The following is a 17077-nucleotide window of genomic DNA, read 5'->3' as shown; positions in this document are numbered from 1 at the left end:
ATTGTTTAGAAGCCTTTTTTTTTCCATGAATTGTTTCTTGGTGTTTTCATTTTCATGATTCTATTCAGAAAACACTCCAGTAAATTTAAAGCAAGAACGAGACCAAACTAAGTTTACTTTCTTTCCTTGTAAGAAATACCTCATGACTAAAAACATTAGAAAAAGGGCGATAAAGCGCCAAGAGAAACCACTACGGTTTGTCATTGGCGGGATTATCGAAACTTGAAGGGCCTATCGAATCGCTGAAGTTTTGAAGTTTCTCTGCATCTTCTTCACTCATAGATGCTCATAGACGAATGCAGTTAGAGGAAGATGATAGTTTCCTGTACTTTCATTTGACGATATTCAGTGGTGCATCGGGTGTGCGCAGCAGTGACTTCGATTTTGTGCTTGGAATAAATTTAATCATTCTTTATCTAAATATCAGTGGAATTATTTTCAAGGAACTTAAGTTCTACCTGTCATTAAACAGGTAAGATATTTATTTTTATCTATTATGTTTGATTAACCAATGACAATATCTGTGTTAAACTATAACATCGTCTAATTTGAACCCTATTATCGTGCAAATTAATCCTTCTTAAAAAAAATTTTTTTGTTCATTTTGAACTGAAATACGAATAAGTGTAATACTTTTATAAAATTATAATAAATTTTCACGATATTATGGTTCAAGGTACCGATAATATGGTTCAGCATTGATCAAATTTTATTGTGAGTATAGGCACGGAAGATGTTACATTATTACAAAAAACAATGGAATATTTCTTAAAACAATGTATTATAAAAATTTTCTAAGTTAGTCAGCTGTTTATTTTTAAATCGATTGATTCGGTAAACATTACATGCTTCACTTCATTTTGCGCATTATCACCGATAAATTTTGTCTATAGTACCGAAACGGCTGTATGTTTTTAGTTATTATAATTAATGCTCGATGAGTAGTTTTCTGTATAAATATTTCAGTTCAAATTAAACCATGCTACTCGTTTTTTAAATATTATGCATTAATATATTGTAATGCATCGCGTTATGGGAGCCTTAATCTTTCTGTTTGAATTACTGTAAATTGACTATGTAGGTATCGAGAATGTTATATTATTAGTACCAAAAGCAATGTTCTGAGAATAATTCAAATTAGTTTAATTATTTTAATGCATCCATTGATACTGCACTCTCTTTATTTTGTACTTTGTTACGGATGATATTTGTTTATTGTACTGAAAAAGCTGGATATTTCCTATATTTTTAATTTTTACTCATTATGAAGTTATTTGGGTATATATTTCAATACAAGGTTAACCTGTCTTTTCATAATTATTTTACGTTAGTATATTGTTATAAATCGTGCTAAGTATATCTTTATTTTAGTACTTGAAGTATACTGTTAATTCTTTGTGAGAATTCTTGTAAATTCTATTCCTATGCGAATTTCGATTTTTTTTTTCTTTGTAAATTCAGGAATTAATAATTGCCTTCCTAGCATTTTAGTTAAATTATTGAACTTAGTGTTACTTATACTAAAATTATTTCTACGATTTTTTTTTTAAACTGTAATTATTGAGTTAATTATTACTATTATTATAAATGAATAGGTATGTAAAACGACTTATGTTAGAGAAAGGTTTGTGGTGATATTATATATTAAGCACAGATAATTAAAATATTCAGTTGGGATTCAATGACTTAAATATTTACTGCAACTTTTATTAAATATTTTGTTTTATTGTTCAATATTATTTTACCCCAGGTTGCTTACCACTCTCAAAAATAATAATAATAAAGATAAAGTAAACTTTTTTTTAAATCCCCTTAAACTGAATGTTTAAATCAACGAACTTTTGTTTATTGTATGAGGTATACTTAAACGTTTTAAACGTGATTACTTTGAACACTAGTGTATTGCTAGCGTACTTTTAAGGTAAAAAAATAGTATTAGGTAATAACTTTTAGGCAAATAATCATTTTCTTAAAAATAATGAATATTTTTCAAGAAGTAGTAATGTTTTCAAGCAACAAAAGTTACATTCTTAATTAACGCAGTGGTAATAATCAAGTGGAATAACAACATCATGGTGTTTATTTATTTTACTACTTTACTATTTTGTATTTTTTATTTCACATTTGTCGCAATTCCTGAATTATTTTTTTTTTAAATTGGCTTTTGCATTTATAATTATTTGCAATTTTTTTTAAAAATTATTTCAATTATTTATAATTTTTTTAAAATTGGCTTTTATATTTATAATTTTAATAAATTTCTGAAAAGAGCATTAGCTTTCATTTCCGCAGATTTTTTATTTAAAAAAAAATTATTTTTAATTTATTCATCCATTACTTGATGTTTAATGTAAATTTCTGTAAAATTAACTTTTGATGAAACATCAGAAATAAATCCATTATATTTAACTGCATTTCTTTTAGAGATATAGAAATCCAGCGAACTAAGAAAATGATTTACGATTTGACGTTCTTTTGTTGTAATTTGATTTACCGGATTCATAGATGAAGTTAACTCGCTTGTCTCCCATTATAAACCTCATTATGGGGTATGATTAATGCGAATTGAAATAAAGCGTACTACTTCCGTTGGTGCGTGTAAAGAACTGGCACATTATACGGTTTCTTTTTTATAAATATTCTTGATTTGTGCAACGCCATACGGATCTCATTTTATTTTATTTTTGACCCTGCAATATTATTCTTTGAAACTAGTTTCTTATAAACCTATTTTTAACATTTTAATATATAATATTAGTAAAATAGGCTTTCTTTCAAGAATGATTTAAACTATTTTTTTTTTCAAAACCTCATTAGAGGCTCTTCAGTTATTACATAACCATATTTTTCGCAATTTTGGGCTCCCCTTCACCTTGTCAGTAAAAATAAAATTTAAATGTCCCCCCCCCCTAGCAAGCAACCCCTCCCCCCCGTTAAGTGCGTTTTCATATTTGAACTGCCTCCTATTATGATTCAGCAAATAATATGCTTACTTTTTTCACTGAAAACATAACAATATTCAACACTTTAAAAAATTAATTTAGAGCATTTTTTTGAATGTTGCTATATTTTTTTCTCAGAAATATTGAAGGACATTTCATTTTTTTGTATGTTAAAAGTTTGCTATCTTACTTTTGATTAAAAAAAATTAATTAATAAAAAATGCTTTTGACACAACATGGTAAATTTTTGAATATCTGTATACATTAAATAAATAAGACTGAAAAGAAAACATTTTTTAATACCAGTTTATAAGTCTAAAAAAATCTTAAACCTTCTTCGAAAAGTACAAAAACTTTCTTGTAAAATTCACCTTTTCGTTTTTGTTAAAAAATTTTCTTTTCTGTCATAACCTTTACGTTTTTGGCTATATTTTTGCTTTCTTAATTTCCGAATGTCTATATTTATTAAATACATACGTGTAAAAAGAACAGATTGTTTTTCATAAATCAGTCTAAGTCAAAATAGCCTTTTACAAAAAGTAAAAAAAAACTTTCTTGAAAAGTTTGAAAAGTTAAAGAAGCTGATGACTCTAAAAGGACACTATACCACGTTAGAAACCCTTCTTGGCTAATTCACTTTCACTCACATAAATAATTTAAAATTTAAAGTATAGAAAAAGTGAGTCCGGATAAAAGATTGTGGTTTCAAATGCTGTGATAAAAAAAGTATCAAAATGCAAACCAATTATACCAGGATTACACTTTGAGGAAGTAATCCTGAAATAATATATGTGCATTTTGATATTTACGAATATAAGTTAAACAGAATTTGATCTTAAAGGTTTCCTCTGCGGTACAGCGTCATCTTAAAGAATTAATTGATTTTCTACTTGTTTACACATGAATTAATTTATTTTAAAATCAGGAGCGAGAAATTTCAGCAATAAAAAAAAATCGATCCAATTTTGTGATAGTGTACATAGTGATAAGTTTTGTGATAAGTGTTTTGTGTACAATATAAGTGAAACAGAATTTGGGATGAGAGGTCTCTCCTGCGGTACAGCGTCCTCTTAAAGAATTAATTGATTTTTTACCTTTTTATTCATGAATTAATTTATTCTAAAGTCAGGAGCGAGAAATTTTAGCAATAAAAAGAGTTGATCCAATTTTGTGATAGCGTACATAGTGATAGGTTTTGTGATAGGTGTTTTGTGTACAGCTTAAGTGAAACAGAATTTGGCATGAAAGGTTTCTCCTACGGTACAGCGTCCTCTTAAGGAATTAATTGATTTTCTACCTTTTTATACATAAATTAATTTATTCTAAAATCTTTTGTGATAGTGTACATAGTGATTGGTTTTGTGATAGGTGTTTTGTGTACAGCTTACGTGAAACAGAATTTGGCATGAAAGGGTTCTTCTGCGGTACAGCGTCCTCTTAAAGAATTAATTGATTTTCTACTTTTTTAAACATGAATTAATTTATTTTAAAATCAGGAGCGAAAACTTTTATCAATAAAAAAGTCGATCCAATTTTGTGATAGTGTACATAGTGATAGGTTTCGTGATAAGTGTTTTGTGTACAGTATAAGTGAAACAAAATTTGGTTTGAAAGGTTTATTCTGAGGTACAGCGTACTCTTAATCAGTTAATAGATTTTCTACCTTTTTATACATGAATTAATTTATTTTAAAATTGAGAAAGAGAAATTTAGCAATAAAAAAAAATTATCCAATTTTGTGATATGATAATTCAAAAAATACATAATCGTCGTTTTCTGTAAAATATCTTATTCTTTTTAAAAATTGTATGACGCTAAAATTTTAATACCAAACGAAAATTTTATCAACTGAAAATTAAATGAATGAATTTTAAGTAAAAATCTTTAATTAAATCGACTTTTCTTTGCTATCATGTTTTTATTTTCTTCAAGCCTATACCTATGGCCGTTAAATAAACATTTATCTCTAATTTTCTACTGACACTCACTCAAACAAACCCTGAAACGATCGGATTCCAAGAAGAACGAAATTTGTGCATGAAATGTGCTGGAGTTTCCCTAAAGATTGTTGTTAGACAATAAGAATAAAATAAACAGCCATCAATCTTTTACCTGTTAGCTTTACTGATTTCAACGGAAAAGGGAGGGGGACTTGTGAAAATTCAACCTGTTTACATCCTTGCTTTTCCCGCGAAATTACCAAAGAGGAAGTATTGGATTCCCCTAATAAGCAGAGTACACATGAAGAAGATGCATTTATCATTTGAACGAAGGAGTCTAGAACTAATTAGGGATTAATATTACACTTACACCAAACCCCAGGAGAAAACTATTTAACGCTTAATGAATGCCCAAACGCTGACTAAAGGTTTTTCTTCTTCGAGGAAACTCATAAAATAATTGGTATTTATTTATTTATTTATTTTTTATAATTTTTCAGTAAAATCCGAGCTTTTCGGAAAAACACCGGGAAAGAACTTGCCTTCATAGTTATGTGAACTTATCAATCTATTTAATTCGAACCATTGAGTCAAAATTCAATGAAATTAAATATTTTTTTGAATGAAATAAACAAATTTTAAAAGAATAATATTGATTGACGAAATTTTTGAATGAAATAAAAAATTTCAAAATAATAATATTATTTACGGATAGATTCAAAGTCTACAGAAAGGATTTTTCTTGCTTCATACTATTTAACAAAATGATTCCCAATTCTGAAATTATTCTGAATTTTAAAAATTATACTTATTATACTGTGTTATAATAATAATAATATACAAATAATAGTTTTTCAACTAGTTTTTTTTAATAATTGTATTAAATACTTTGTCATTTCAGATAGCATTTTTTAATTAATCACAAGATAAAAAGAGGATTATTGTTATTTGTTACATTAATTATAAAAATACTATCACACATTATATAATTTCATCAAATTACTTAATTAAAAAATTCCTTTCACTCAATTTCCAATTAAACTTTACATTATAATTAACTTCTGTAAAAATATTTAATTACGCTGTAATTTAATTAATTACGTTGTTATTAATTAAATAACGTTACACTCGGGTTCAGCGATCTGAATGGAATCATACATTACATTTAAATAATAGTTAATGAAGAGCTTTTTCCGGTGCTTTATTTCCCGGTTTTTTCTTCCCCTGCTTTTTTTCTGGTTTTCCTTCTTGTGCTTTTTTTCCGGTATTTTTTTTCTGTGTTTCGCGGAAGTGGACCCAAACTGTTTGCCCGAGTTTTTTCGGGTGAATCCACCTGAGAAAATTCCCTTTTCATCAAAGTGCGTACTACATTCATAATTTTTACTTTGAAAACTAAATAAGTGATATAATTTTTATTATTGTTATTATTTGAATTTAAAATTTTAAACACTTTAATGGAAAATTAGTTGGATCAATAAAACTTTTTATCAGTTCTAAAACCAACAATAACATATTAATGCCTTTAATTAGAATAGAAATGTGAGATCTTATGAGTTTTTGAAGAGTACATTAATGCTTTTTAAACAACTTGCGAAGTTTCTTGGTAGAAAAAATAGGTTCTATACAGCTTTGTTGATTAAACTGTTATTTTCTTTTATTTTGCTTGGAAAAGGATTTATATGACTCAAATAAGATAATTTCTATTAAAATCGTGATTTATTTTTATTTTAATACTACTTTTCTTTAAAAAAATATATGAAAATGCACTTTTAATACAATATACAAAAAGAAACTTATATTAACCAATTAAAAAGTACGAAGAAAATTTATTAACAACTGGTTTAGTTAATTTAGTTAACAGCAAATAGCAATTTTATATATTTGCTAAATATATCACAATTTTTTTTCTAGAAAGAGAGAAACGTTTAAACTTTTTAAATCTTATTACTACTTATTCATTTTTCTAATTGTGTAATTTCATTTCTTATAGCTCATGATTTTTTCAATAAAAATTTCAGTATTTATAATTTACCCACTCCTGGTCTGTTATTAAAATAATTATTCAATTTCTGATTCAAGTTTTTTATCTCTTACTTTAACAACTTTAATTTTTTTCTAAAATAAGTGAATCAGCATTTTTACTGCTTGAGCCTGCAATATATAAGTAGGAAATTTTTAACAACAAAACCAAATGTAATTCAAAGCAAGAATACTAGCACTACAAAATAAGTCAGAAATATGCTAAAATGTCAAAATATACTCTGAGAAAAAAAATATATGGTCAAAACTACAAAAAAAGAAGAAAAGAAAGAAAAAAGCTCTGTGAGAACACATTAAAAGCTTGGTAATTTTTTACCGAAGCGCTTTGGCAATAATTTGTTTGAATTTTATCATGATACTTTAGATCATGGCATAAAAAAAACTTAAGCAATCGGTGAAATTTACTTTTCAGTTTTAAATTTTTTACTAAATGTGTGGTAATAAGAGCTATAGTTTTGAAAACCAGAACTTCCGGTAAACAGTTACCATATGAACGGAAAAATTACCAAATCAATCTTTTAAATACCGTATGTTTTGGCTTTATTAACCAGAATTATGTTTTTTTTTTCTTTTTTTTTAACCAGAAATGTCATTACCATACAGTTCTGTAATTTTACGAAAACTCTTTTTTCCGTGTAATAATATGCACAATATATGTAACAATTTTTAAAAATGTACTAGTACGTCAAACTCTACTAATTTTACCCTCAGGACATTTATTTGTTAACGAGGAAAAAAAAACTTTTTGTGAATAGTAATTTTTCAATTTGTAAATGCAAAAATTATAAATTTCAGTTCAAATAACGTATTTTTAACTCGTTCCAAAATGTTGACAATGCTTATCTTTCTAAAAATTTGTGTTTAGCATATCACATGTCAATTCTACTCTCAAGGAGAAAAAAAATTATAATTCCTTCGAATTTAAACAAAAAGTGATAAACATAATCGAATCTTATCGTCAACTTTTTGAATTTAAATCTATAGAAATTTTTGAAATATCATAAATATATGCTTACATTCCAGAATTATCATTTGCTAAAGCAAAATTAAATGAACATTTTAAACCTTGTTATTCATCTATAAAAGGGTGTTTTTTATTTAACCTTGGTTTTTTGAAAAGATTTCGCATTTTGCAATTCAGAAAGAGCGAGCTTAAATTATTTTATTCGATGATTACAGAATTCCGAGTATGAAACCAAAATGCGCAGAATTCTTCTTTTTATCATTTCAATTAAAGAAATCTCTCATCTTTCTGATTCATACAACAAAAAGCATAGTAATAAATTCTATTCATAACCTTGAATTAAATTATTTTTCGTATTCTTTCAGTCGTTTATCACTATCTTTATTTATTTCCCTCATTGAAATATCCTTTTTAGATAAAATATTCTATTCTATTTCTGTGAATCATTATTTTAGATGAGTTTTTAAAGTTTGATATAGGTACTTTAATTTTATTTGAAGAGCTTTACTCTTCTAGAAAAGTTGTCTTTCAATTCACATGAGCAAAGAATTTTGTAAGTAATAAATTTTTTTCTCCTAAAATATCTAATTTTTTTAAAATTCTTTAAAAATTTTAAATGAACTACTTAATTGAAAAACTTAGATTAAACAAAATTATTTGAAAAACATAGCTAATTAGATAAATTGTTTTCCAACATAAAATTTATACGGAGTGTCTCAAAATTCAGTCAAGAAATAATTTTGAAAGAAAGCACAAGTACTTAGCTTGTTACGTAATTAAGAAAACTGAAATTGTACTCTATCATAAATTTTTTACTGTATAGGGGTCATGTAGGAAAAATAGCAAATCAAGTAAATGACCACCGGTTTAGCTAAACTCTTATATAAAATTTTTCACCTACAATAAATGTGGCTAAATTACATTGATCAGACAATTTATTACCCCCTTCAAGGTGTGATTAGTTATGTGCTTGTTAGCATAAATCTCTTTGGAAAAGGTCAAGTGAAGAGAATTCTGTAACTGTAACTTACGGCTCTCAATTGCATGACCTGGACACCCAATTTTGATCATCAAAACGAGAAGTTTCCAAACAGGGAATGTCTTAACAATTTTCAAAATATTCTTCCAGAGACGCGAATTTAAATCCTGCGTGAATTTTGAGGCACCAATTAAAATATTTAAAAGGCATTCAAAATCTACTATTTTGTCACTTTTCGAAATCTGTTGGAAATGATATCGTCGAAAAGTTACCAACCCCTGAGTTCGATAAGTTTTCTTCAGCACCTAAGGCCATGAAAATTGTTAAGTTCAGAGTAAAAAAGCAAAGCAAAGCAAAGCATAAAGGCGAAACTCTTTTTTTTTTAAATTCTCTTTTTAAAAAGAAATGAAAGCAAGTAAAAAAAATCGCTTTTATTTTCGTGTATATTTCTCAATTAAATTATAAAAATTCTAATTCGATTGCGTTTCCTACTAAATTGAGCATGTTTTTTTAAGCAAAATATAACTGAATCACGTGAAGTTATAGTTTGTCTCAAGTAAGAACTCCCCTTGCCATTCATCTGGACCTGTGGCGGTGACTATGGTAACGAGGTATAACTATTTCAAGTCGGTGTGTGGGGTCATTGTTTGGTGTCGTGTCGGTGAGAAAAAGGGAACATTTTTCTTCGGTCTATTCTGTTTGTCTAAGAGTGAAGAAAAGCTACCCTCTCTGAAATGAGGTATTCTTGCTTCCATAGCAGCAGAAGGCCTCAGACTTCATGGCGGGAGGAGTTCTTACCATAGACAAACTATACATACTCTCTTCGAAGCTTGCATTATCGTTCTTGTCAGTAAGCGATTATAAATTCAGAACCTATTGTCTTAAGAAAAAATAAAAGTCTAATATTCTAATTTAAAAGACCAGGGCGCATTTAATATTTTTGTAATTGAGTGTCTGAGCTGGAACATAATTTAGATTGTGAAAGATGACTCAATTCTTCTTATTTTTCATACATTAAATAAACAAAGCTTAAAACAAATTATAAAATTTTTAAATTTCAAATGCGTCGTTTGCTTTCTTAGAAAACTTAATTTATAATTAATTTTTTTTCGTTATATACTGTATTAATATAGCTAGCTCACTTGCTAACACAAAAAGTTTATTTATATAATCTGCTAAAATCAATACAAACCTATTAAGAAATAGTCGAACATGAAATAGTCGACATTGATCCACTCAAACGATGAGATTTAAAGATTTTAACATTTTACAGTACCATCTGGCGTTGAAATTTAGAATTGAAACCAGTATAAAATAAAATGTTTTTGTATATCAAGTAAAATATTTTTGATCGAAATTATAAATCAACAAAATTTTAATTTTATTCCATACTGTAGTTTTTCTGAAATTTTGCTCTAAAGCCTGGAAAATACAGTTTTGAGAAAAATCAATTAAATATAAATTTCAAAAAAAAGTTAGCCGCATATTTGGAATTTAAATTAAAATACAACTGTGTCTATTAATTTCGTGGAAAATTAAAAATGTAAATCATGCGCTATGTTTCGATGCGCTATGTGCATGTTTAAAATTACGCATCGAATGACGATTCAAAACTACGTTTTATTTAAACATTTTGTAAATTTGCCATAATCTTACATTTAAACTAATATTCATTTATTTTATAAGTGATTAAAAGATCAAAGTTAATTAAGCATTTAAAGATAAAAATGAAATGTTCTAAATTTAAAAGCTTGGCAATTTGATTGAGTGTTTTTTTTTTTTCCATGAGGAGCTTATGACAGTGTCTCTCAGATAAGTGATAAATTTAGAGTTCTTCTGGGACGAAATCCTTGAGTTTACTTATGACTTTGGTTGAAAGAAACGCTTAAAGAAAACAAACTTTTAACTTCAATTTGCTTGGGATCAAATTTTGTTTTCAAACTTGACGATAAATTAATGTATGCAAAATTAAGTGTTACATTATTATAGGATTTACTTAACATATATTATTTGCTATGCACTCGAGCAAAACAGTATAAATTTCATCATAATTGGCTCTATTCTCAAATAAAGTTTGCCTTTCTTTTCCCTCTTTTCGTTTGATATAGTTTAGCTGTTCTTAAAGAAAACTTTGTTTTCTGATTTTTCAAAATGACTTTGTAAAAACAGTATTATTTTGAATTTATTATGAAGAAAAACAATTTTTAGTCGTACAGAATAAGTTATATAATTACACAATACTCAAATTGGCCCAAATTTAAAAAAAAAAAAATTCATTTTTCTGAATAAATGCAACAAGAGTTTTTAATTTTTTTTTTTTTTAAATTTTTTTACGAAACAGTCGATGTTTATCACGGAGAGCAAATACTTTGATTTCCTAAATCGTGAATCATAATAGTATATTGGATTGTATAGTCGAAGTAAAATATTGGATTGATTGTTGTTCCAAAGGTTCAATATTTTCAGAAATTTTTTTACAGATTATTTACTTTGGAAGGAAAAAACTTTTTGTCTAAGATCGTTTATAAAGATTAGCAATGTATTTTGAAATTTTTATAAAATAGTCTATATATTTTAAAGCACATGTACTTATTACCCGAATTTATTATTAATTGGCTCTCTCCTTTAAGAAATTTTCATAAGATCCTCCTCTACTCAAAATTGCCTCTTTTTTTTTTTTTTTTTTTTTTTTTTTTTTTTTTTTTTTTTTTTTTTTTTTTTTTTTNAATTTAAAAGCTTGGCAATTTGATTGAGTGTTTTTTTTTTTTCCATGAGGAGCTTATGACAGTGTCTCTCAGATAAGTGATAAATTTAGAGTTCTTCTGGGACGAAATCCTTGAGTTTACTTATGACTTTGGTTGAAAGAAACGCTTAAAGAAAACAAACTTTTAACTTCAATTTGCTTGGGATCAAATTTTGTTTTCAAACTTGACAATAAATTAATGTATGCAAAATTAAGTGTTACATTATTATAGGATTTACTTAACATTTATTATTTGCTATGCACTCGAGCAAAACAGTATAAATTTCATCATAATTGGCTCTAATCTCAAATAAAGTTAGCCTTTCTTTTTCCTCTTTTCGTTAGATATAGTTTAGCTGTTCTTGAAGAAAACTTTTTTTTCTGATTTTTCAACATGATTTTGTAAAAACAGTATTATTTTTAATTTATTATAAAGAAAAATAGTTCTTAGTCGTACAGAGTATGTTATATAATTACACAATACTCAAATTGGCCCAAGTTAAAAGAAAAATTTCATTTTTCTGAATAAATGCAACAAGAGTTTTTAATTTTTTCTTATTTTTTAATTTTTATGAAACAGTCGATGTTCATCACGGAGAACAAATACTTTGAATTCCTAAAGTCGTGAATTATAGTGGTATATTGGATTCTAAAGGTTCAATAATTTCAGAAATTTTTTTGCAGATTATTTATTTTAGAAGGAAAAACTTTTTGTCTAAGATCGTTTATAAAGATTAGTAATGTATTTTGAAATTTTCATTAAATAGTCTATATACTTTAAAGCACATGTACTTATTACCGGAATTTATTATTAATCGGCTCTTTCTTTTAAGAAATTTTCATAAGATCCTCCTCTACTCAAAATTGCCTCTTTTTTTTTTTTTTTTTTATACCAACTTTTTCTGAAATATTTATATTGTTGATGTATCGTTGAGAACAAATACCCGAAATCGTTTATATTGATTATGCTTCGATCTATTTGGAAATTTTACTTGAAACCTGGGAGTCATCCAGGTGAACAAATACTAAATACCAAAGAACATTTATATTATGTACCATTCCGAGCTTTCTGAAACTTTTATAAGATTGTTGACATATCTTGAAGAACAAATACTTTGTACCTGATATTATTCATGTTGTTTGCAATGTTTGTTTATGAGATGTTAGTTTTCTCGACGCAAAACAAATACTTAATGCCCAAAACCGCTTACACTTCATTGTATTCCCTCCTTTTTCTAAATCCTTTATATTATACTAAAAAATGCTTTTAAACGTTTCTTTAAACTTCTTAAAATTTTTAAATAAAGTTTCCATATAAGTTATGTATTTTGTTTTCCAGATATCTTCTTCTTTTCCCCTTCATTTGTGAAACATATGACGTTTGTTTTCTCTTTAAATTCAATTTCCATTTAAATTTTACATTCATATTCAAAAAGAAAAAGTGAGTTTAAACTAATTTTATTTAAAAAAAAAATCAATTATGATTCTAGTTTTTTCAGCTTACCTTTAAAACCTTCTTTAACAACTTTCGTTCAAAAATGCTATAACCATCATTAAGTTGTCAGCCTTATTTACTGTCTGTAGCCATTATCAGTTCATAAAAATAATTAATTCGTTGACAAAATATAAACATTTGCTGACATATCAACACTTTTTCTAAGGACATAAAACGAGAGAAAAAAAAACTAACTAAAAAGATAATCGAATAAGGAAGAGTTGAAGTAGTTAACGTCTGGAAAAGAAAAGCGAAAGTAAATGGAAGTAAAATCCATAAAAATCTTGTATCCAAGTTAACTTTGACAGCAAAACTACTGTAAATAACATTGACCAGAAACGGATGTTTGTATTCTTAAAAGTAGACCGCTTCTTAATTAAAACGAAAAGAAAATTAATCGTTATGGATTACGTTTTCCACAGATTTCGTACTATTTGTGTGAATAATAACAAAAATAAAAACTTCACCATAAACTGTCTTGAAAAAAGAAGAAGAAAAAACACCAGACAATTTGGTTTGATTGAACTAGCAATTTTGCTCAGCCTCCGAAGATGAACGAAATCGTTACTCTCAATTGAGCATGAGTGGCAATTTTGACATAAGGCAGCCGCTCTTAGAGAAAAAGACGCTAGAAAGAAACCAGAGAAGATTAAGAAATCGGAAGAAAAAAGTGAAAGGATCTGTGATGGTACAGAGGAGGAGAAAAAAAGAAAAGAAGAGTGAAAAAGTTCAGTAAATAAATGATCTTCAATTGAAGTTACTCGTCTAAGTAATCAATTATAATTGAATGATATTTTTGGATAAAAAATTGCGTTTGTGGATTGGAGAATTTCTTCGTTTGGATTTCTAAAAGTAATTTTAGTGAGACTAATAATTATTAAATATTCTGTGATGGTAATCTGTGATGGTACAGAGGAGGAGAAAAAAAAGAAAAGAAGAGTGAAAAAGTTCAGTAAATAAATGATCTTCAATTGACGTTACTCGTCTAAGTAATCAATTATAATTGAATGATATTTTTGGATAAAAAATTGCGTTTGTGGATTGGAGAATTTTTTCGTTTGGATTTCTAAAAGTAATTTTAGTGAGACTAATAATTATTAAATATTCTGTGATGGTACAGAGGATCTGTGATGGTACAGAGGAGGAGAAAAAAAAAAAAAAAGAGTGAAAAAGTTCAGTAAATAAATGATCTTCAATTGAAGTTACTCGTCTAAGTAATCAATTATAATTGAATGATATTTTTGGATAAAAAATTGCGTTTGTGGATTGGGGAATTTTTTCGTTTGGATTTCTAAAAGTAATTTTAGTGAGACTAACAATTATTAAATATTCTGTGATGGTACAGAGGATCTGTGATGGTACAGAGAAGGAGAAAGAAAAGAAAAGAAGAGTGAAAAAGTTCAGTAAATAAATGATCTTCAATTGAAGTTACTCGTCTAAGTAATCAATTATAATTGAATGATATTTTTGGGTAAAAAATTGCGTTTGTGGATTGGAGAATTTTTTTCGCTAAGATTTCTAAAATTAATTTTAGTGAGACTAATAATTATAAAATATTTTGGGGAGTTCTTATACGTAAGCACCTAAGGGGGGAAGGGGTTTATGACTTGCTAATTTTTGCTGACAAGTGCAGGAGGTAGGGTATGAGCAGTGCGTACATAAAACACTAAAATCTCTTTATTTTTCACTTTATTAATGCAAAAATAATGTAAAAAAAGGACACTTGGGAAAATTCTAGTTTGGAATTAAAGCTAATTTCGGGGAGAGAAAAAGTTGGAAAAGCAAGTTTGAATGTCAAAAACTTGTCCATAGTTACTACTCAAAATTTTATGAAACGAATGAAAGCGTAAATTTTGTTTCATGCAAAGAGTTACATGTTTAATTCTAAACTAATCTTGAATTTATGTAACTTCAATAATTTTCAAACGCAAGAAGTAAGGGGGGGGGGCTACTTTGACTTTCTTACGTGAGCAAGGAAGGGGGCTTGTGATTTGCTTATTTTTGCTGAAAAGGGAGGAAATGAATCAAATCGTCAAAGTTATACTTGCGTAACATTTGAACGACCCCTTTCATATGTTAGATATTTAGTTTTATTGTAGACTAGTTAATAGTAATTTGAGCTATTTATTTATTTTAAAATATTGAATTTAAATGCATTATTTATCTTGTGATCTTTAAGCATGGGATTTCCAACGTCACATTTGTTACAAAATTATTTATTTTTTAATTTGTTTTTAAAATTTTATCATAATCGAAAATATATGATCCAAGGAACTCTAAAAGACAATTCTAACCGTTAGTATAATAAACGTTTCTTTGTGTACGCGTAATCACGATTATTCAAATCAATTTCCTACCGAGTCAAAATGGTTTCCAATCTTTTTAAAAATTGCCAAACTAAGTAAGGGCATGGGCAAAGGCACCTAAATTGGGGGATAAATTGTTTATTATTAAAACATTATTAACAAAAATAAATCTGGGTGACAAAATAACTCCCTGAATTTTGTTTATATTCATTACTGCATCCCTATAATGAAATACAGTTTTAAATAATTTTACTAAATTTTCATATCTTCCGTAAAAATTGCTAATCTTGACAATTTTCTACCTATATTTCTACTTAAATCCTCAAATACGTCGGTTAACAAGGCTTGTCTTTCCACGTAATAGATTTTTGAAGGTGGAAATTTCTTCACCACTTAAGCTAAAACTGTTTCAAAATGGACAACAAAATCGATAAATTATTTAATAACTAATCAAAACATTAATAATCTAATATACATTATATAATCAAACGTTTAATACATTCTTCAAATTCCAGTTGAATCAGCTTTTGTAATGTTCCATAATACTTTAAGTCTTGGGCTCTTTAATTCTTTAATATGTTTATTTTGAATGGAAAAAAATATTTAAAAGGAAATAAGATATGTCTGTGCTTAAACAGAATATATAAAAATTTCTCTTTATTTTTTTATTTAGTAGTTTTTTCCGGATCTACGCCAGATATTTAATGTGGTGAGCATGTTCGATGTAGTTTTTTTGAGATATTTAGCAATTTGAATAACAATAATACAGTCGCACCTCTATTTAACGAAGTCACTAAATCCCGATTCGCTAAATAGAAAATCACCTTTTCAAATACTCAAGCAGCACAAAATAGGTTTTAAATTCATAAACACTTAACATGATGAAAATAGAAATTGATGCACTTTAATCTTGTAAACTAGTATCTACTATTAATTTTATAAATCTTAACACCATAAAAGAAATCTGCATGGAAAGCAAGAATAGAGCAAAACATTATCCAGTGTTACGCTATCATGCCATATATAATTTCAACTAAGAAAAGGCTAAATTTATGTGTAAAATTATAGTTGCATTTATTATAAAAGTAATTTTAAACATACATGCGTTCTTAAGTTAAATTTCTACGGATAAAATCCGTTAATTTAAACTGAGTTTTTCGTTTGAAATGCAAACAAAAGGATAAAGGGAATTTACTGCTTTCTTTAAGATAATTTTTAGAGAAAACAGTAATACATTTCATAAAGCAGTGGCTTCGAAAATTAATTCAAGGTCATTTACCCCATAAATTGCTTTAACAAGTTTAAAATGTTAAGAAATATTTTGGAAAATAGGGAAATTGGATCTCAATGAAAAGTTCGTTAAATAGAAAATTCACTTCGCTATATGGAAGTTATTTTACAAAAAAATTTCCAAAATGCTCTTGGTTCCTCGAAAAAATTCGTAAAATAGGGAAATTCGTAGAATGGAAGTTCGTTAAATAGATGTCCGACTGTATTTGTATGGCTAAAAAATTCATAAAGAGCATTAAAAAATAACCAAAATTAAGTGTTCCTTCACTGGGCAATTTTGTGTTCCTTCACTGGTAAGAGCTGTTCCTTCACTGGGTCTTCTTACTACTTGTTATTTGAACCTCAAAAACTTTAAAACAATATTATGTAAGTTCTCTA

General features: G+C 27.2%; 1 protein-coding gene across 1 annotated transcript in view; it reads left to right on the top strand.

The window, feature by feature from the left end:
• Positions 1-244: 244 nt before the first annotated feature.
• The window catches only part of LOC107437526 (fibroblast growth factor receptor 3), a 74220-nt gene continuing 57387 nt past the window's right edge, over positions 245-17077 (top strand). The window contains exon 1 of the mRNA XM_016049562.3: positions 245-472. The gene's annotated coding sequence lies outside the window, so the exon portion shown is untranslated. The remainder of the gene's footprint in view (positions 473-17077) is intronic.

The sequence above is a fragment of the Parasteatoda tepidariorum genome, chromosome X1 (assembly GCF_043381705.1).
Source record: "Parasteatoda tepidariorum isolate YZ-2023 chromosome X1, CAS_Ptep_4.0, whole genome shotgun sequence".
Classification (NCBI taxonomy): Eukaryota; Metazoa; Arthropoda; class Arachnida; order Araneae; family Theridiidae; genus Parasteatoda; species Parasteatoda tepidariorum.
This window is presented reverse-complemented; position numbering and strand designations above follow the sequence as displayed.